This window comes from Bombina bombina, chromosome 10 (assembly GCF_027579735.1).
Source record: "Bombina bombina isolate aBomBom1 chromosome 10, aBomBom1.pri, whole genome shotgun sequence".
NCBI classification, from domain to species: domain Eukaryota; kingdom Metazoa; phylum Chordata; class Amphibia; order Anura; family Bombinatoridae; genus Bombina; species Bombina bombina.
In genome coordinates, this window is record NC_069508.1 from 112,240,153 (window position 1) to 112,263,427 (window position 23,275).

General features: G+C 36.3%; 1 protein-coding gene across 1 annotated transcript in view; it reads left to right on the forward strand.

The window, feature by feature from the left end:
* TNR (tenascin R) overlaps positions 1-23,275 on the forward strand; it is a 1,235,916-nt gene that overhangs the window by 591,245 nt on the left and 621,396 nt on the right. Inside the window, 1 exon segment of the mRNA XM_053693306.1 lies at positions 3,530-3,631. The gene's annotated coding sequence lies outside the window, so the exon portion shown is untranslated.

Consider the following 23,275-nt stretch of genomic DNA (forward strand, 5'->3'; position numbering starts at 1 on the left):
ATGTAAGTATTGTAATTTAATTCTTCTGGCAGAACAATTAGGTGGAGTGAAAGTAAATGAATATACAGGTTGTTAGAGAGTCAGAAGACGCTGTATGTTTATTTATTTAAGTTATTGCTTAATTAAAGATTTGTTAACTGGAAGGATCCATTGATATGCAAATCATGTTTTCAAATATATTCAGGGATAAAGTACAAAGAAATTGCAATGTCTTGATCATAATCAACAGATAGATGCAAAGACTAAAGAAAAGCAGAGAGCTTGGAAATTGCAGGGTGCTGGTGACTTTGAATTAATCAAGTTAATCATTGGAGCTGCGGAGGAAGTATGGAATGGAAGAATGAGCATAAGTTGTTAAAAAGAACTGCCTAGCCTATATAACTGTACGCTTATCTATTCAAAAGTCTTTGTAGAATGTTTCTGTAAATTAAAATTAAAAATAATTAATTTAAAGCAAAATTCTAAGGAAGACACACAAAAAATAGAAATGTAGATCTGGGTTTCATGTATGTGTCTGTCACCCGCAGGCAGTAATTAATTTAGTATTTTCTAAATTTTGAGCTTATTTTTATGTCCCCACTAATATTTGCTCTATGATCTATAATCAAAAGCCCACCCACATGAAAAGAAATCAGTAAGAAATAATGGTTAAGCACATCTAATAAAAGCATATGTTAGGACCAGTCTTTTTGGTGGGACACCTTGTAAGTGGTGACTGGCTGAGCAGAATATGGCCATATTGTGTGACTGAAATCCCATCTTTATTTAAAACATTTAAAAAAATTATGATATATTAAGAAGGCAATTTTTGCAGCATTAAGGAAAAAATGGAAAAAAGTTAAAATATGTGAAATAATTTGTGGTCTCATGTGTCTTGAGGTGCGCCAATACCTGCTCTTATTATTATACACATGAAAAGAAATACTACAAAATATTTGTTTTATTTTTTGAGCATTATATAGTAATTAGAAATGTGCACTGGCGAAAAATTTGTTTAGTCTGTATGATTCGTTTTGGATTTTTAGAAATGTTCAGTTCGGCCAAATTTCGTCCATGCAAGCATTCGGTTAAGATGAATATTGGATTTAGATTTGTTACCATTATTTCCAATGGGAATAGCTAATATGGACAATTAATATTAACAAAAATCTTACATTGTAGTATTAAAACAAATTAAAGAACCTATTTTTTTTTTTTTTTGGTGCCCAACTGGCTGTCCCTAACATCAGTTATTAGTAATTCTATGGCAGAAATAAACAGGGGACAAGAGGTAAATGAATGATCAGACCCCCTGTTCATCATAACAAACAAAGTAGCTTATTAAACATGTAAACAAAGAAACATAGATTTTGACGGCAGACAAGAACCATAGGCCCAACAAATCTGCCCAATATTCCCAAAAAGTTTAAACCTATCTAGTTCGTAGGGTAGACTTATGCTTATTCCAGACATTCTTGAAGTCACTCACAGAGTTTGTCAATACCACCTCTTGTAGAAGTTTATTCCATGAATCAATCACCCTTTCTATAAAGAAGTACTTCCCCAAATTACTCCTGAATATACTATCCTTCAGCTTGAGATCATGCCACCTTGTTTTTGATTTTTTCTTTTATAAAAAATAGTTCCAGCTTCTTCAGATTTACTAAGCCCCTTAATATACTTGAAACTTACTATCCAATCACCTCTTTCCCTTCTCTCCTCTAAGCTATATATATTTAGGTCATTGAGCCTCGCCTGGTAAATTTTATTTTTTAGACCATTTACCATTTTAGTATCCCTCTGCACAGTTTCTAGTTTGATTATATGCTTCTGGAGATATGACCTCCAGAACTGCACACAATACTCATGATGAGGCCTAACTAATGATCTGTAACGGGGCATAAGAACCTTACTATTTCTGCTGCTAATACCTCTACCAATACATCCAATTATTCTGCTGGCCTTACTCGCTGTAGTACTACACTTTTTACTAAATTTTAAATCATCTGAAATAATAATTCTTACAGTCAGTAAAGTGCCATTCAGTCTGTAAATACATTTTGCACTTTGCAATGTTAAACTTTAGATCTGAGTCATGTGTCCAATCCTCCAAGTTTTTGATAACACTTCTCATTTGCCCCCCCCCCATAACATCTACTATATACGCATTTTTTTTATAATCAATAAACAGACATACTTCCCTCTGTAGCCCTTTGCTGATATCACTGATAAATAAAAAAATATCAAACAATATTACTCTTTCCCCTCATTCCTGCATCATTGGAGGGGGGGGGGGGGGAGTGACTTGAACAAATTAACTAATCAATTTTGTAAAGCAATAATTTATTTTTCGTTTTTTGTCTTTTATGGTCAATAAAATATTTAGCTGATTAACTAATCAATTTTGTAAAGCAATAATTTATTTTTCGTTTTTTGTCTTTTATGGTCAATAAAATATTTAGCTGTTCGTATATAAAGCAACTCGATAAATCATCCAAATTCAGATGAATTTGTATTAGTCCGAATAATGAATGCCCATGTCTAGTAGTAATGTAGGTGTCTCTTCGTCAAATCCATACCTCTTCATAGCTAGATACACAGTTCTCAATCTATATTTTACCTTTATAAAATTGTTTGAAGGACCTCAAAATACTGATGAGACTTTTTAGATAATGCCGCCAGAGTGAGGAGCGTTAGATCATCAGACCCAATGAAACTTATTTTTCATGTATGTATAATGTATATCAACTTTGCATTTTTTTGCAGTTGAAACATTTTCCGCTTGAAATTTATCCTAACTAAGCTCAGTAAAGCGCTACATAATGTTTTCATTCACTAGCCATAATTTCATCACCGATGATGGCCCAGGGGGCAATTGCCACCCTTTCCCCTGACCCAGTCCATCTCTGCTAAAGGCAGCCAAGTTTAGAAATCATAAAAAGTCATCTGACAACCAGTGTATCGTAACGTAACTTGATCTTTCTTAGAGATGGTATTCCTAGGAAAATGCCTGCCCCATTTGATGGGAACCCCGTTCCAATTTGTAAATCTAACACATCAGAAGTCTATACAATTTTAATGATATTTGAGTTAGATAGCAAATATTAAACTAATTGATCTACTTTTCATATTTACTTGTATTCTGTTGCATGTATAGCATATTAAAGACACTTGACACTCAAGTCAAAACTAAACTTTTGTGATTCAGATAGAGCATGTAATTTTAAACATCTTTACCATTTACTTCTATTAACAAAATGTGCACAGTCTTTTTATAATTACACTTTTTGAATCCCTAGCTCCTACTGAGCATGTTCGAGAATTCACAGAATATCATATATGCATTTGTGATTCGTTGATGGCTGTCACATGATGCAGGGGGAGAGGAAATGGACATAACTTTCAAATTTGTCTGAAAAAAAATTCTACTTCTAATTTGAAGTTCAGGCAAAGTGCTAGTGCATTGTCTTGTTATCATGCATATGTTGATTACATGCATCTATTGTATTTACTGGTCCTTTAATCTGTTTATTTTTTCTCGTTCCTTTAGCTATATTGGTCAAGCTGGCGAAATTTGAGCCTTACTTATCCAATACTCCTCTTTGCTAAACAGTTACGATTCTCCGCTTTGAGGTGACCAGCCCCATTGAAGGTAAGAGAGCAAAGAAGATGACAAACACTGCTGCTTGTATTATATTAAATGGGTCAATAAACACTAATAACGTTGTATATTAGCCTGAGAATGATATGCATTTTGTTTGTAAAAAATTATATTCGGTGTTTAAAGGGACACTAAACCCAAATTTTTTTATTTAATGATTCAGATAGAGCATGCAATTTTAAGCAACTTTCTAATTTACTCCTATTATCAATTTTTCTTGGTTCTTTTGCTATCTTTATTTAAAAAGCAGGAATTTAAAGCTTTTAGGTTCCGCACTCTGGATAGGGCTTGCTTATTGGTGGCTACATTTATCAAACCAATAAGCAAGCATAACCCAGGTTTTCAAGCTTAAGCTTTATATTGCTGCTTTTTAAATAAAGATAGCAACAGAACGAAGAAAAACTGATAATAGGGGGCCGATTTATCAATGTCTGGCGGACATGATACGCTGTAGAGTATCATGTCTGCCAGACATCGCTGAATGCCAACAGCATACGCTGTCGGCATTTAACATTGCACAAGCAGTTCTGAATTACTTCTTTATTCCATTCATTTTGGCACAACAAACTTAAAAAAACAAATAAAAAAAAATTGATTTCCTTTATCTGCTGAAGCTTGAAGGGACAGTTGCAAATAAGCTGATAAAGTAACAATTTCAACTGGTTTAACGTTTAACAATTTTTAGCATAAAAATAATAGTTTAAATTGGATATAATAGTCCCAAATTTAAATATTTATTAATCCAATTCTGTTTTGAATAGAAGCATTTATATGTATATTAGCAAAAATGCTTCTAGTAAATGTTATCAACATTTCAATGGCATAAGCAGATCTGATGAGCATACACAGAGCCGCCATCAGGGGGTGACAGGGGTGACTCCTGTCAGGGGCCCAATGGGCTAGGGGGGCCCCATGAGGCAAGAACTTAAAAAAAAAAAAAAAAAAAAATGTGTTTTTTTTTTAAATTTTGGCAGCCACAAGTGGGTACTACAGCAGAGTGCTAATTGAGCATGGGAAATGTTATTACAAGGAGTAAAGTATTAGCATTTGAGAGGATTTCTGAGTGTGCACTAAACCACTATGCACAGTGTGAGACAGACTTGGCACTTTGTACAGTGTGTGCCTGAGTCAGACCGCTGATCACTTTCATTTGCAGAGGAGGTAAGAATTACTTAGCAAATGTTTTTTTATTTATTTGTGCAATTTAAGATTGTAACTTCAGAGTGGTAGTAGTTGTATGGTGGGGCCAGGGGTCCATAAAAACACATTTTTTTTAGCAGCAGTGTATTTATGATTATTTGACAATGCTGTAGAAATTCTATATTTAAAACCATGCAGAAATGTTTCCTCCTCAATACACAAATTATATATTTTACATTCCAGTTTACTGCCCCTTTATGCAAGGACTTTCCAGATACAAGGAGGCATTTTATCTAAGATTTTTACATCTGCATAACATGTTATACTCTCAGACTAAGATTGCTCAGTGTTGGAAATGAGACTGGTTAACTTAAAACTGTTCAGTTTACACTACAGCTGACTTAATTTTGAAATGCATACCAACAAGCTTAAATCCTGCATTTAACCAGATCTAATGGTATGAGTACCACAGCTTATGGTTCCACCAAGACCATATAGAGTACAGCATTTTCAAAATCCACAAGTACAGCTGACAGATGGGAACATTTGTACACTATATTTGAATTGGTGCTCTTGGTTGGGGAAAATGGGGAAAATATCAAACAAACATATGTCAACCTTTTAAAAGTACTTTTCTTCATCTAGCCATCTAGCCAGATCATTAATGTACAATTTTGAATTCACAGAATTATTTTTGTTTGCACATTTACAAATATGATTCTTTAAAAAGTGATCTCTTAATTTCTGCATTTTTTTTTTATGTTGATTTAGGGGATGCAAGGTGTGAGTGTTTCTGTGGGTGTCTGTGTTTAGGTCTTTGTGCTTTGGTTTGTGTCTCTATGAGTGTGTATGTATTTTTTTTCTGTTGGTATCTCTGTGAGGGTGGGTGTGTATGTCTTTGTGCATTTTCTGTGGATGTCTGTGAGGGTGTGTGCATATGTCTTTGAGCTTTTTCTATGGGTATCTCTGTGAGGGTGGTCGTGTGTTTGTCTTTGTGTATTTTCTCTGGATGCCTCTGTGAGCGTGGGTGTGTATATCTGTGTTTTCTGTGGATGTCTCTGTAAGGGTGTGTGTGTGTATGTCTGTGTTTTCTGTGGATGTCTCTGTGAGGGTGTGTATTTTCTGTGGATGTCTCTGTGTTGTCATCATTTAGTTGGCATCTTCCTTTACAAAAAGATAATCAGAACTCCATATTTTGTTTTCTAAATCTCCTTTTTTTTTACAAAACTGTAGTTTACCTCATTACTTGTCAGGTCAATGTAAACAAGTGCTGAGTGTCTGTTTAGGTGTCTGTGTCTGAGTTTCTTTGCGTGTCTGCTAGAGTGTCTATATGTGAATACTTGTGTGTGTGTGTGTGTGTGTGTGTGTTTCAGTGTATGTTACTACTTTTACAACATTTCCAAGTTTAAATAGACACTTAAGAATAAAGTGCATATACGTTTTAGTCACTTAGTCAAAAATCGCACATGTCAAAGGAGGGGGGGGGGGGGCCTGATCAATAGTTAAGTCAGGGGCACCAAAATTTCTAGTTCAGAAAAGAATTTTCAGTAGAAACCCTCGTTCAAGCTCTATGCATACTCAGATAACTAGTGTCCACATGTATTGTGGTGTCTTAGTGATGACTTAATTTGCATCATACAGACTTTGCAAGCGTTTTTTTGAAGGCTGACACACAGGGCGTGTTTAGCATATGTTCATATGCTGCTGAAACAGCATTTCTGTTAATGCAGGTACATTACAAAAATGCCTGGATTCAGATTCATAAATGCATTCATGCACATTTCAATTTTGACTGTTATATCCTTTAAGAACCAAAACGTCTGATAAGATTTTATGCAAGAATAAAATTACTGCTACATAGAAATATAATATATATGTATATGGAGGGAACATTTTAAGTTAAGTACAGTTTTTCCCTTAATTTCTTGCTTCATGTTTACTAAATTAATATATATCTTTATTGTCTCCACTGAAGTCAACTTTACATAAATTTGTTGAACAGCATTAAACCTTAGGGGATAAATTATTACATTCTCCTATTTCAGTGATTCATTGTATATTGGTTGAACTTTGGAAATTATCGTTCTACTTTTTTTGTTAATTTTGTTTTCTGTTGATAAAATATTTAAAGCTTTAGGGAAGGAACAATTTTCTAGCTCAATTTATCATCATTATACAACAATACATTGTTTGTCATTTTGAGCTGAAACCCAAAATTAAATTTAATACTACAGATTTTGAACTTAAAGAAAATTAGTGGTCTACCAAACACATACTAATTGCCCTTCTTACTTGTTACATTGATTGAGATTGGCATGCAAGAAAATTGGTTGTATTCTTAAGTAAGTTAAATCAGTCTTGAAATCCATTTAAAGCACTAAAAAAGCAACTGGTCAGATGCTTTGAGCTTAAAAACGTCTTCAAGCTTTTCGCTTTAGTTGGTGCTTACTCAATGGAATAAATTGGAACATTAGATTGATCTACATTGGAGGATATATTACGATTATCTATCCTCTGCATTAATCTCCATTCCTCCCAGCACTTCTCTGAGACTTTCAGGGACAGAAAAGTGGAGGGGAACTTGTGGGAGGAAGCTACCAGTGTTTTGTGGGAAGGAAGGGGTTATTTGTGATATGGGCAGGACTAGGTGTGTTATTGGCTTAAAGGGACATTGTACACTAGATTTTTCTTTGCATAAATGTTTTATAGATAATCAATTTATATAGCCCATTTGGGGGTGTTTTTGTAAAAATTTATAGTTTTGCTTATTTTTAAATAATATTGTGCTGATTTTCAGACTTCTAACCAAGCCCTAAAGTTTTCGATGTATACTGATTTATACAGACTTCAGGCTGCTTCTGTTTGTATAATAGGTGTTTTCATATGCAGGGGAGGGGGGGGGGTCTGCTCTCAGCCCCTTTCAGTGGGTGTCCCAGCTTAACCTCATCAACAGGGCTAAACTGGAAGCTTGGAAGCTTCTAAGTAAGTTTTTTAAAAGTTTTTATTCTGGATTTTTATATCAGTATCTGTGCATATTATTCTTTATAGTAGTGTAAATTTCATGCAGTTAAATGAAAATTGGTGTATACTGTCCCTTTAATTGGAAGGAGTAGGGACATGCCTTAGGCTAAGCCTGGGCAGTCCCTGGATACTGGTCCATTTGGGTTACTTGGTGAAGTTGCAGGTGGTATAGTGGACAGACATCCCAAACTGTAACAATGCCACAAAATTTTGGACAGTTGGGATGTATTAATATATGCAGTCTATTCATACTGCCTTTCTTTACCTCTCAATTTACAATAAATACATATTTTTAACCTCATGTGGCCACTAACGTCATTAGTTCACAAGTCACCCATTATGCAATGCTATTTTTTTCATTTTTCGCAAAACAGGTGGTGTAGCCCTATTGGAAGTAGCAGGGCACACTCCTGTTCCTGGAGTCAGGAGAAGTAAACAATGGATCACTAGGATGTAGCCACAGCAGTTCACTGTTTATTGAAGTATCATGGGTCTGGCTGCACTATAGATCTCAGGTGCATGTTATCTTTTTGTAGCAAGGACATCGGATTGTACCCTACTATTTCTAACGGGCCATTTGCGATACTGCTCGTTTTGTAATTACTTTTTAGGTAGCACCACTTTGCAGGAAACAAACATAAGAAATGTTATTGTTGAAACAAAGCCATTCCATGCTTCTCATTAGCTAATTATGCATGTTTTATCTGTGAAAACAAAGAAACAAAACAGAATTGTGATTCAAGGTAAAACCACTTTTAACACACATGTATGTATATAGAAAACATGTACATAAATAAGAAATAATAGCCCCCCCCCCCCCCCCCCCCCCAGGTTCATTGTGTGAGTTTGAAGCTCCTGAATCAACTGCTGGAGCTATGTCTCTTCATGCTGGATGCAGCCATCTTGGTACTCACACCATGTGACAGAAGCAGTACTTTTTACAGAGTTGTGACAGTGCTGGCTTCATTTGCTTCAGATTAGCCTACATGATACAGATTGTGATCTATACATTTTTGCAGCTGCTGCATTGATCTATATTGTTCCTGAGTCCTTTTTGACATATTTTATGTAACTTTAAAACTTCCAAGACAAACAGGATTACTTTAGACACCATTGTGGAGTTCATCCAGAATTACTTTAGATACCATCCTGGAGTCCATCCAGAATTTCTTTAGACACCATCCTGATGATGTGCAAATGACTTTAGAAGTAATTTACACATCATCAGACATCATCAGGCTTGTAAAGTCATCAGTTAAGGTAAAACATTCTGGGTGATGACTTCAGAATGATAAGCAGATTACCTTACTGATTACTTCACAAGCATGAACAGCCAGAAAATGACTTTAGAGCCATCTCATTTAAATATTTCGGCCTGTGGACATACTTCAGTATAGCTTCTGATGACTAGTCTGGAGTCATTGATTACTTCAGAATTACTCCAGGAAGATCCCCCTTTTTGACTAAAGCTGTGTTATATGCAAAAACGCTATGCTCACAATCTGTATCATGCATGCTAACATCAAGCAAATGATAAAATAGTCAAAGGCCCATCAACATCACTTAGTGTGCACCACTTTTGTCACAGAGTGTGAGAATGTGTGCTTCAAGATGGAGGTCCACTATATGAAGAGGCTAGGCTTCAGCATCTGGCACCTTTAAGGAGCTAAAATAGGAGAACAGCATTGAAGAAAGCTGCAAGCACAATAAGTTTAATGTCCCTTTAAGTGAATAAACAATAGAGAATAATTAAACATAATTCAGCTTTTACATAATAATAGGCAGTATTGTAATATTCATTCTATAATCCAATTTTACAAAAGGCTTTAGTTATAACGTGTCTTATGTTCAGGATTATAACATCAGTTCTACTTTAGGACTTTGATGGATTTGGATTATTAATATAACCCGATTAGTTTGGTTATTAAAGGGACATGAAACTCTTTTTTTTCATTCATGATTCAAAAAGAACATACAAAAAGAACATTCAATTTTAAACAATTTTCAATTTTTCTTCTATTATTTAATTTGCTTCCTTCTATCGGTATCCTTTGCTGAAAGGTTTATCTAGGTAAGCTCAGAAGCAGCAAGGAACCTAGGTTCTAGCTACTGATTGGTGGCTGCATGTATATACTGATTGTCATTGGCTCACTCATGTGTTCAGTTAGAAACAAAGAAGTGCATTTCCGCTTCTTCAACAAATTATAACAAAAGAATGAAGCAAATTTGATAATAGAAGTAAACGGGAAAGTTGTTTAAAATTGTATTTTCTTCCTAAATCATGAAAGAAAATGTTTGGGTTTCATGTCCCTTTAAGCAGAAGAGGATATAATTCTAACATAAAAACAATATTTAATGGTACTGATCTGATCACTAATAAAACAGATATGTAAGAATAACTAGGCTTGTTAATTCAGATCATTCCTGATGATCCGAATGTGGAAGAAGGCGCTTTCTTGCGGGATTCAGCTGTTTTCTGATCTGGATTTCTTCTTGTGAAAGTTCAACTCGCTAAGGTCTGTGCAAATCCAAAAGCTTAGAGTGTTTCACTTTCAAAAGAAGAAATCCGGCTCTGAAAAAAGCGGAATGCCGCAAGCATGCACATGTCTAAAACAAACGTAACCCCTTAACGACCATGACATACCCTGTAATCGTTGGTCGTTAAGGGATTGTCTGTTTATAATAGCTATTACACCCTCCTTCCTCTTGCCGCCCTATAAAAAAGCAATCTGCATAGAAAGACCAGCGACGTACAGGGTACGTAAGGAGTTAAAGGAACATGAAACCCAAATATGTTTATTCATGATTCATATAGAGCATACAATTTCAAAGAATGTATTTCTTTTATCCAATTTGCTTTATTCACTTGGAATCCATTGTTGAAAACCTAGGTAGGTTTTAGAGCAGCAATGCACTACTGAGCGGTAGCTGCTGATGATTGGTGGCTGCACAAATATGACTCTTGTAATTGGCTTACCCAATATGTTCAGCTACCTCTTCCAGTAGTGCATTGCAGCTTCGTCAGCAAACGATCAAATTTGATAATAGAACTGGAAAGTTTTTTTTAAAATGTATATCCTCTCTCTGAATCTTAAAGAAACATTTTGGGTTTCATATCCCTTTACAGGCACATGAACCACAATATTTTTCTTTCACGATTCAGATAGAGCATGCAGTTTTAATCAACTTTCCAATTTACTTTTATTATCAAATTTGCTTAAAGGGACATTATACACTCATTTTTTCTTTGCATAAATGTTTTTGTAGATGATCTATTTATATAGCCCATAACGTTTTTTTCTTTAAAAAAAATCATAGTTTTGCTTATTTTTAAATAACATTGCTCTGATTTTCAGACTCCTAACCAAGCCCCAAAGTTTTATGAGAATACCGACAGCTACCTTCTCCAGCTTGCTCCTGTTTGTGTAAAGGGTCTTTTCATATGCAAAAGAAGGGGAGGGGAGGGGTGGTGTCTTATTTCCCACTTGCAGTGGGCTTTCCAGCTTCCTTTTTAACAGAGCTAATCTGAGAGCTACATTTTTAAACAGTTTTATACTGAATTTTTATATCAGTATCTGTGCATCTTATTCTTTATAGTAGTGTCTATTACATGCAGTTATATGAAAATGAATGTATACTGTCCCTTTAATTCTTTAGAGCAGCTATGCAGTACTGGGAACTAGCTGAACAATTTGGCGAGCCAATTAAAAGAATAATATATGTGCAGCAGCTACCTCAAAGTAGTATATTACTGCTCATAAACCTACATATGAATTCATTTAAAAAAAGGATGTCAAGAGAACAAAGCAAAATCGATAGAAAAGTTGTTTAAAACTGAATGCTCTATCTGAATCATAAAAGAATAATTTTAGGTTGCATGTCCCTTTAAGTATTAACTTTATTTATCACATATAACTGCTAGATTGACAAGTTTAAAGGGATAGTAAACACCAAAATTGTTATTGTTTATAAAGATAGATAATCCCTTTATTTACCATTCCCCATTTTTGCATAGCCAACATGGTTATATAAATATACTTTTTACCTCTGTAATCACCTTATATCTAAGCTTCTGCAGACTGCCTCCTTATCTCAGATCTTTTGACAGACTTGCACTTCAGGCAGTTAGAGCTGACTCTTAAATAACTCCACGTGCATGAGCACAATGCTAGCTGGGAAAAACTGTTAAATGCATTTAGATAAGAGGCAGCCTTCAATAGCTTAGAAATTAGCATATGAGCCTACCTAGGTTTAGCTTTTAACTAAGAATACCAAGAGAACAAAGCAAATTTGATTATAATAGTAAATTAGAAAGTTGTTTAAAATTACATGCCCTATCTGAATCGTGAAAGTTTAAATTGTACTTTATTATGCCTTTAAACATTGACATATAGAGCTGGTTTACACCATGGTTCCTATATTTACAAATAAAGGTCATATGCTCATTAAACACTGTGCACACAAAATTTAATTAACGGAGAAAACAACTGTGCAGTAATGGAGCTAATTTAAATACCTGTGATGAAACATAAATAAATGTGTGAATTTAATGTAAAAAGTGTGTATGTTTATTAAGTTATTTGATGAGTCACCATTGAGTGATCATAGTCTCAACTGAAAGTATCACCACAGTTTGTTTGTAAATATAAATAGTATAGGAAGCAATTAAGACCATTTCTAAATATATCTCAAGGATAAAGACAATATGGAAACATTTAGTCATATTTAAAGCCATCACTTCATTGAAGCATTACTTCGGAATTTATTAATAGTAAGGTATTAGTTGTTTTTTTTCCATTTCAGTGGTTTAAGTTTTTATTGAGGGGTCGACTTAGATGTGGGAGGATCCATTGGAAGGGGTTTATATGGGGCATCTTACATACTAGGAAATTTAAATTTGGTAAAGTGGAGTAGACTTTGGCTACATAACATTAAAGGGATACTATACTAATTTTTTTTTTCTTTCATGATTCAGATAGAGCATGTAAATTTATGCAACTTTCTAATTTACTCCTATTATGAATTTTTCTTCATTCACATGCAGTCTTTATTTGAAAAGCATGAATGTAAGCTTAGGAGCCGGACCATTTTTGGTTCAGAATTTGGTGGGTTGCACTTGCTGATTGGTGGCTAAACGTAGCCATCAATCAGCAAGCGCTATCTAGGGTGCTGAACCAAAACTGGTCCGGCTCCTTGGCTTAGATTGATGCTTTTTTAAATAAAGATAGCAAGAAAACAAAGAAAAAAATGATAATAAGAGTAAATTAGAAAGTTGCTTAAAATTACATGCTCTATCTAAATCATGAAAGAAAAAAATGTGGTTTAGTATCCCTTTAAGCTTGGCGGTTAAGTGTGGGGTCTATAACAGATGTGGGATTGTGCTTAGGGGGGTATCTAGCGGGTTATAAATTCTGGAGGGATAAAACTTGGCAGGGGTGCTAGAGTTGGATTGCACCCCATTAGTAGCTAGGTGGTTATATTATAAAATAAATATAATACGTGATGGTTATAGTATAGATTTGCTTGTGGTGGGTTTTAAGGTGGTTAGGAATTAATAGCAGCATTGGGTCTGTGTGGTTAAGTGTTAACTGTTTGGAGGTCCATGTGGTAAAATGGTCTTAGTTTTAAGGTTCAATTGCAGCTGAGATCCTGATACATTGATGGATCACAGCACAGTGCTAATGTTATCTTGGTGTTGTCAGAATTAATATCATTTGGAAGAGTAGTTGTGCAGTTAGGGTTAAAGGGACACTAAACCCAAAAATTTTCTTTCATGATTCGAGAAGAGAATACAATTTTAAATAACATTCCAATTTGCTTCTATTATCTAATTTGCTTCATTCTTTAGATATCCTTTGTTGAAGAAATAGCAATGCACATGGGTGAGCCAATCACACGAGGCATCTATGTTCATCTACCAACTAGCAACTACTGAGCATATCTAGATATGCTTTCCAGCAAAGAATATCAAGAGAACAAAGCAAATTGGATAATAGAAGCTTAGAAAGTTGTTTAAAATTGCATGCTCTTTCTAAATCATGAAAGAAAAAAAATTGGGTTTCATGTCCCTGTTGGACTGGTACATACATATAGGGTTAATAAAGGTTGGTGTAATAATGTTTAAAGAGTCAATGTAATGAGACTTAAGAAAAACAGAATTGTCAAGGGAATATGGTTTATTATGTTGAAGTAGGAGAATCAGAAAATCATTTGTAGGCATCAGTGCTAATACAGCAGATCATATAACAGTTTTTAAAACTGCCAATACTCCTGAAAATAACACTTTCCCCCCCAAGTATTGACTGTCACTCAAATTGTTAAACCCACTTAGCACCAAGTTGTAAAAACTGCAATTAAAATTAGAATAGCAAGTGCATAATCACACCTCCTAGTATAATTATAAAATGCTGTAATTTGTTAGATCATTGTATCATTAACTGTGTGAGCTTGTTTACAATTTGGTGTTTTATTCCTTCATAGTTAAAGTGAAATAAAAGTGCAATAAAAATGCATTAGATGATTTTTGTATTTGACTTTTTTTTAACTATTTAACTATCTGTCAAATGTCTGCAAAAGGGCTAATACACAGTTAAAATGAGCTCCCGAAATAGGCACGTCAAGTGATTGGTGGATATTCACATATGCTGTGTTTAGCTCAGTGTCAGTAGTTTATTGCACTCTGTAGTTGACTTTAACGATGTGTTTTAACTCTTTGGGGGAATAAACACATAGATATAAGCAAGCAGCAGTTAAATAAGAAAATGTTCTAATAGAGCATTTTTATGGCCATTTTTTGTGCCTTTAAAGGGACAGTAAACACCTTAACCTAGATTACAAGTGGCGCTGCCATTACGAGTTTCTAAAAAGCAGCCTTGTGTGTGCGATGTGGTGGCGATGAGCTCCATACCGCACAAAATCCAAGCACTGCTTTGACGTGCTTGTTCATGCTTTCACCATAGACATCAATGTTATAAAAAAAACTAACACCTGCAAACGCGGAATGAAAAGCTCCGTAACGCAACCCCATTGATGTCTATGGGGAAAAAAAAGTTACATTTAAACCTAACACTCTAACATAAAAGTCTAAACACCCCTAATCCGCCGCCCCCAACATTGCCGCCACCTAAATAAAGTTATTAACCCCTAATCTGCCACTCCCGACATTGTCACCAACTAAATAAAGGTATTAACCCTTAATCTGCCGCTCCCGACATCGCCATCACCTAAATAAATTTATTAACCAATAATCTGCCACTCCCGACATCGCAGCCACCTAAATAAAGTTATTAACCCCTAATCAGCCTCCCCCTGACATTGCCGACACTACATAAAGTTATTAACCCCTAATCTGCTGCTCCCGACATCGCCACCACCTAAATAAAGTTATTAACCCCTAATCTGCCGCTCCCGACATCGCCCACGCTATAATAAAGATATAAACCCCTATTCCACCGCTCCCCAACATCGCCGCCACTAAATAAAGTTATTAACCCCTAAACCTCTGGCCTCCCACATCACTGCCACTAAATAAACCTATAAACCCCTAATCTGACAGCCCCCCACATTGCAAAAAACTAAATTAAACTATTAACCCCTATACCTAACAATCCCTAACTTTAAATTAATATTACAAGATTCCTATCTTAAAATAAATAAAAACTTACCTGGGAAATTAAATAAACCTAAGTTTAAACTAACTATTAACCTAACATAACTATTATACTAAAATTAAAATAACTATCAATTAAATAAACTAAATTACACATTAAAAAAACAGCACTACTAAAAAAAAAAATTAAATCTACAGTTACAAAACATAAAAAATACTAAATTACAAAAAATAACAAACACTAAATTACAAAAAAATAAACGAAATTATCCAAAATAAAAACAATTACACCTAATCTAATAACCCTATAAAAATAAAAAATCTCCCCCCAAAAAAAAAAAAAAAAACCTAGCCTACAATAAACTACCAATAGCCCTTAAAAGGGCCTTTTGTAGGGCATTTCCCTAAAGAAATCAGCTTTTACCTGAAAAAAAATACAAAGACCCCCCCAACAGTAAAATCCACCACCCAACCAACCCCCAAAATAAAAAACCTAACTAACAAAAACCTAAGTTACCCATTGCCCTGAAAAGGGCATTTGTATGGGCATTCAGCACTTTTTCTTGCCCTGAAAAGGGCATTTAACTCTTTTAAGAACGCCCAAACCCTAATCTAAAAAAAAACACCCAAAAAAAAGTTTAAAAAAACTTAACACTAACCCCCAACGATCCACTTACAGTTTCTGAAGTCCAAACATCCAGACGGCGAGGTCTCCATCCATCCAGGCGGCGTCTTCTATCTTCATCCAGGCGTCATCTTCTATTTTCACTGAAATTCTATTGACTGATTTGAATAGCCAATAGAATTTTAGTAGCTCTCTTCCTATTAGCTGATTTGAACAGCCAATAGGATTTCAATAGCTCTCATCCTATTGGCTGATTTGAATTTAAAAAAACAAATCAGCCAATAGGAATGCAAGGGACATCCCTGAATTGAAGGTTCAGTATACAGCGGCAACCATATGAAGAGGATGCTCCATGCCGGATGTCTTCAGGATGGACCCGCTCCGCAATGCCGGGATGGAGATAGAAGATGCCGCCTGGATGAAGATAGAAGACCCCGTCTGGATGGATGAAGACCTCGCCCGCCTGGATGAAGACTTTGCCGCCTTGATGAAGACTTTGCCTGGATGTCTGGATTTCAGAAACTGTAAGTGGATCGTCGGGGGTTAGTGTTAGGTTTTTTTAAACTCTTTTTGGGTTGGTTTTTTTTTAGATTAGGGTTTAGGCGTTCTTAAAAGAGCTAAATGCCCTTTTCAGGGCAAGAAAAAGAGCTGAATTCTATCAGCCAATCGGAATTAAGGTAGAAAAAATACTATTGGCTGATGCAATCAGCCAATAGTATTGAAGTTCAATCCTATTGGCTGATGCAATCAGCCAATAGCATTGAAGTTCAATCCTATTGGCTGATCCAATCAGCCAATAGGATTGAGCTCGCATTTTATTGGCTGATTGGAACAGCCAATAGAATGCGGACTCAATCCTATTGGCTGATTGGATCAGCCAATAGGATTTTTTCTACCTTAATTCCGATTGGCTGATAGAATTCTATCAGCCAACCGGAATTGAAGGGACACCATCTTGGATGACGTCACTTAAAGGTACCGTCATTTAGTGTTAGTCGTTGGATGGAAGAGGATGTTCCGCGTCGGATGGCTTGAAGATGGACCCACTCCGCTCCGGATGTATGAAGATAGAAGATGCCGCCTGGATGAAGACTTCTGCCCGTCTGGAGGACCTCTTCTGCCTGGATAGGATGAAGACTTCGGACCGTCTGGAGGACCACTTCTGCCCGGTTGGGTGAAGACGTTTCAAAGTAGGTTGATCTTCAAGGGGGTAGTGTTAGGTTTTATTAAGGGGGGATTGGGTGGGTTTTAGAGTAGGGTTGGGTGTGTGGGTGGTGGGTTGTAATGTTGGGGGGGTATTGTCTTTTTTTTTTTTACAGGTAATAGAGCTGATTACTTTGGGGCAATGCCCCGCAAAAAGGCCCTTTTAAGGGCTATTTGTAATTTAGTATAGGGTAGGGATTTTTATTATTTTGGGGGGCTTTTTTATTTTATTAGGGGATTAGATTAGGTGTAATTAGTTTAAAAAAATTGTAATTATTGTATTATTTTCTGTAATTTAGTGTTTTTTTCGGTATTTTAGTTTATTTAATTTAATTGTAATTAATTGTAGTTAGTTTAGTTAATTTATTTAATTATAGTGTAGTGTTAGGTGTAATTGTAACTTAGGTTAGGTTTTATTTTACAGGTAAATTTGTATTTATTTTAGCTAGGTAGTTATTAAATAGTTAATAACTATTTAATAACTATTGTACCTAGTTAAAATAAATACAAACTTGCCTGTAAAATAAAAATAAATCTTAAAATGGCTACAATGTAACTATTAGTTATATTGTAGCTAGCTTAGGGTTTATTTTATAAGTAAGTATTTAGTTTTAAATAGGAATAATTTAGTTAATTGTAGTAATTTTATTTCTATTTATTTAAATTATATTTAAGTTAGGGGGGTGTTAGGGTTAGACTTAGATTTAGGGGTTAATAACTTTATTTTAGTAGCGGCGACGTTGGCTGTGGCAGATTAGGGGTTAATAAGTGTAGTTAGGTGGCGGCGACATTTGGGGCGACAGAGTAGGGGTTAATAAATAAAAAATAGGTGTCAGCAATGTTGGGGGCAGCAGAATTGGGGTTCATAAGGATAATGTAGGTGGCGGCGGTGTCCGGAGCGGCAGGTTAGGGGTTAATAATAAAATGCAGGTGTCGGCGATGTCGGGGGTGGCAGATTTGGGGTTAATAAGTGTAAGATTAGGGGTGTTTAGACTCAGGGTTCATGTTAGGGTGTTAGGTGTAGACATAAATTTAGTTTCCCCATAGAAAGCAATGGGGCTTCGTTAGGAGCGGAACGCTGCTTTTTTGCAGGTGTTAGGTTTTTTTTCAGCAGAATCTGCCCCATTGATTCCTATGGGGAAATCGTGCACGAGCACGTTTAGCCAGCTCACTGCTACTGTAAGCAGCGCTGGTATTGAGGTGAGATGTAGAGCTAAATTCTGCTCTACTCTCACCTTTTTTCGGCTAACGCCGGGTTTAAAAAAACCCCGTAATACCAGCGTTACTTTAGGTGAGCGGTGAGGGAAAACTGTGCGTTAGTCACGCACACCATTACAGATAAAAACTTGTAATCTAGCTGTTTATTATGGGCAATTTAAATTAGAGAAGGGGCAGAGTTAATAAACACATCTGTTCCCCAGAACATGGCAACACTTTTAACCTAAGTTTACATTCTAGTTAATTTAATGATAAAAACACTACATTTAGGGGTAGATTTATTAACTGTCGAGTGGACAGTATACGCAGTTCACATTTAACATTGCACAAGCATTTCTGGTAAAATGCTTGTGCAATTTGGCCCCCTTCTCACTGGCGGCCAATCAGCCTCTAGCAGGGGCTGTCAATCATCACAATGGTGGACAGTCTCACGACTGCTGCTTCTTAACTTATGTTTCAGGCCAGCCTGAAACGATGGGCATCCGAAGCAGTATCCGCTGCTTAAAGGGACATAAAACTGTATGAACTAATATAAGTTTCTAAATATATAATGCAGCCAAACTTAACTGCAAAACAGTTTCTTTTTTAACCCTTAATAACCCCTTTAATTCAGACATGGTTTTGTTTGAAGCAAGCTCCCCCCCTGGGCATTTCCATATATGGAATGTACTATCAAGGCCATAGTTGTGGCAGAATGCACTCATGCAAAAGCACGGTAGGGGGCAGAGTCACATGACACCTGACTAAAGCAGTGCACAGTATAATGCTGAAGCTTTTACCAAGCATGTGACATTATCCCCATGGAAACAAGCAAGTCTCTTGGCAACAAACAATAGCAGTAATATATATATATATATATATATATATATATATATATAGAGAGAGAGAGAGAGAGAGAGAGAGAGAGTAGTTAATACTGCTGATTTAAACCTACCGGTACTTCCCTTACAAAGTAAATTTACCACTAAGAAAAGAGAGAGATGATTAGGACATACAATACTATCCTAAAATAGAAAGAGAAAATTATCAGCACACAGAATGGATACTCAAATATTATTATTTATTATGTCACAGAAAATACCTCAGATTCACCTGTTCGTGCCTCACAGCACTATATGTAAAAACCTATTAACACATATGGGAAACCGTAATGAATGCCAAACATTACTAACATATGTTCACAGAAAATGCGTGTCCCTAAAGACACAACAGCTAGATATAAAGCAGATATCAATATAATTGTTATAGAACGAACAATATAAACAGAGTTTTGGACCGCAGACTAAGCTGTACTCTAGGTCCCTGGAGGAAGCACAGTCTTATGTACTTTACGAAAGAAATCTTATTCAGCAAAGTGAGGCATTTGATCGCAGACTAGGCTGCACTCTAGGTCATAAAGTAAACCACAGTCATCTGATATACTCGCACGTATCTCTGAGGGTATATCTTATATGCAGCAGACTTTCCAGCATTGCTGCTTACTCCTCACCTCCTCTCTGGGCGTCTTTCCAACAGCATGACGTACGGTAGAGGATTGGCTTGTCTACAGCAGCTGTCCATGAATGGTTCCAATCAGTAAAGGCCGCTCCTTATTGGCCAGGCATGTTTCCAGCTGTTAGAACAGCGTGTTATTTTAAAACACCGCAAATCTTGCAAAGATATACCGTCCTTCTGTAACACATTCTTTGTACTTGATCTGCTGCGGGTCAGCACCACAATGGGAAACAAAGTCATTGCTGTCGGTATGAATGTGTTACTCCACAATTACACTTTAGCACAATGCTAGTAGACAGACAGGGATCTCCCAAAGCTGTTTTACAATAGCATGATGTTAGTAACAGCTCCCATAGACTTAAAAAACAATACACTGGAGATAGTCGACTTACATCAGTGTTAAGTTAGAATACATGAGTGCCAACGCACGTTTCACTCCCACATAGAGTATGTGTCTCAGGGGCTCATCAGGGCATAGTCAGTCCACTCCAGGCCTCCTCCTTATATAGCACCTGATATCGTTCAGGTGATTGCTTCCATGCCTTGCTCCATTTTCTTAAAGGGGACATTACCATCTAAAGGCTCATTATGCTGAATCATTGCCCATTCTTAGAGATGGATATAATTACAACATAAACCACATCATTCCTAGCGAGTATGTTGAAAATGGCTTCCATCCACTTTCTAGTTTGTCATTAAGCCCGACCGGGAGCCTAGACCCCAGTCTATAGATCCATTTGGCTTCTTTTTGAAGTAGGACCCTATCATTATTTCCTCCACGGCCAGAGTTTATCCCCTTATCTATAACTATAAATTTCAGGGAATCCACCTCACTATTATGTGCCGTTGCAAAGTGTCTAGCCACATTTGTGTCTCTAGAGAAGAGAACATAAATATAAGTTGCTAAATGTATGAAATCTGTACATATGTATATAAATAAGGAAAGTTGGTTTTAGATGAATTCATTTATATGTGATCTCTCCAAAGTAAGTGCCATTCAAAATGAAATGGAACATAGTAATTTAAGTGGATGGTAGCCATGTTCATCATACTCGTTAGGAATGATGTGGTTTATGTTGTAATTATATCCCTCTCTAAGAATGGGCAATGCTTCAGCATAATGAGCCTTTAGATGGTAATGTCCCATTTAAGAAAATGGAGCAAGGCATAGACGCAATCACCTGAACGATATCAGGTGTTATATAAGGAGGAGGTCCGTAGTGGACTGACTATGCCCTGATGTGCCCCTGAGACACATACTCTATGTGGGGGTGAAACGTGCATTGGCACTCATGTATTCTAACTTAACACTGGTGTAATTTGACTATCTCCAGTGTATTGGTTTTTTTTAAGTCTATGGGAGCTGTTACTAACTTCATGCTATTGTAATGCGGCTTTGGAAGATCCCTGTCTGTCTGCTGGCAAGCAAGGACTTTGTTTCCCATTGTGGTGCTGACCCGCAGCAGATCAAGTACAAAGAACGTGTTACAAAAGGACAGTATATCTTTGCAAAATTTGCGGTGTTTTAAAATAACATGCTGTTCTATCAGCTGGAAACATGCCTGGCCAATAAGGAGTGGCCTTTACTGATTGGAACCATTCACGGACAGCTGCTGTAGACAAGCCACTCCTCTACCGTACGTCATGCTGTTGGAAAGACGCCCAGAGAGGAGGTGAGGAGTAAGCAGCAATGCTGGAAAGTCTTCTGCATATAAGATATACCCTCTGAGATACATGCAAGTATATCAGATGACTGTGTTTTACTTTATGACCTAGAGTGCAGCCAAGTCTGCGGTCAAATGCCTCACGTTGCTGAATAAGATTTCCTTCGTAAAGTACATAAGACTGTGCTTTTCCCAGGAACCTAGAGTGCAGCTTAGTCTGCGGTCCAAAACTCTGTTTATATTGTTCGTTCTATAATAATTATATTGATATCGGCTTTATATCTAGCTTTTGTGTCTTTAGGGATACGCATTTTCTGTGAACATATGTTAGTAATGTTTGCTGTTCATTACGGTCTCCCATATGTGTTAATAGGTTTTTATTTCATATAGTTCTGTGAGGCATGAACAGTTGAATCTGAGGTATTTTCTGTGACATAATAAATAATAATATTTGAGTATCCATTCTGTGTGCTGATCATTTTCCCTTTCTATTTTAGGATAGTATTGTATGTCCTAATTATCTCTCTCTTTTCTTAGTTGTTGATATTGACCTGACAAGTAATGAGGTAGACTACAGTTTTGTCAAAAAAGGAGATTTACAAGACAAAATATGGGGTTCTGATTATCTTTTTGTCAAGGAAGATGCCAACTATATGATGACAACAGCATGCAGTGACTGAAAGGAAGGGCCCTGAACTGCCTAAACAATAATTTAAAGGTTAAGTGGTGGATTGGTGACTTCCAGAAAGGTCTCATAAGTCTCAAAGTCTGTATAAAGATGTGAATAATCAGTAGTAAGGTCAACATGCCCTAAAAAGGCACAGACAATGGACACACACACACAAACTCAAACTTGTGCATACACCCACAGAGACAGCCTCAGAAAACACACAATATACACACTCACAGACACCCACAGAAAACACACAAAGACATAAACCCACACAGAGAGACATCCACAGAAAACACCCAAAGACACACACACAGAGACACCCACAGAAAACACACAGACATACATACACACACCCTCGCTGAGACACCCACAGAAAATGCACAAAGACATACACACACACACCCTCACAGAGACACCCACAGAAAACACAGACATATGCACACTCCCTCACAGAGACACCCACAGAAAATACACAGACGTATGCACACTTCATCACAGACACCCATAGAAAACACACACACAGACATACATACACACACACCCTCACAGAGACACCCACAGAAAATGCACAAAGAAATACGCACACACCCTCACAGAGACACCAACAAAAGCACTAAGACATAAACACGGAAACACTCACAGGAGGTACATTTTCTGCATATTGCCATTCCCTAAATCAACAGTGTGTGACATGCATGATAAAAAAATAGCAGAAATTAAGAAATCACTTTTTAAAGAATCATATTTGTAAATTTGCAAACAAAAATACTTCTGCAAATTCAAAATTGTACATTAATGATCTGTCAGAATGGATAGATGAAGAAAATTACTTTTGAAAGGTTGACATATGTTTGGGGAGGGGGTTCTCCCCATTTTCCCCAACTAAGAGCACCACTTAAAATTTGGTGTACAAATGTTCCCATCTGTCAGCTGTACTTGGTATTGGTGGAACCCTAAGCTTTGGTACTCAGTCTCATACCATTAGATC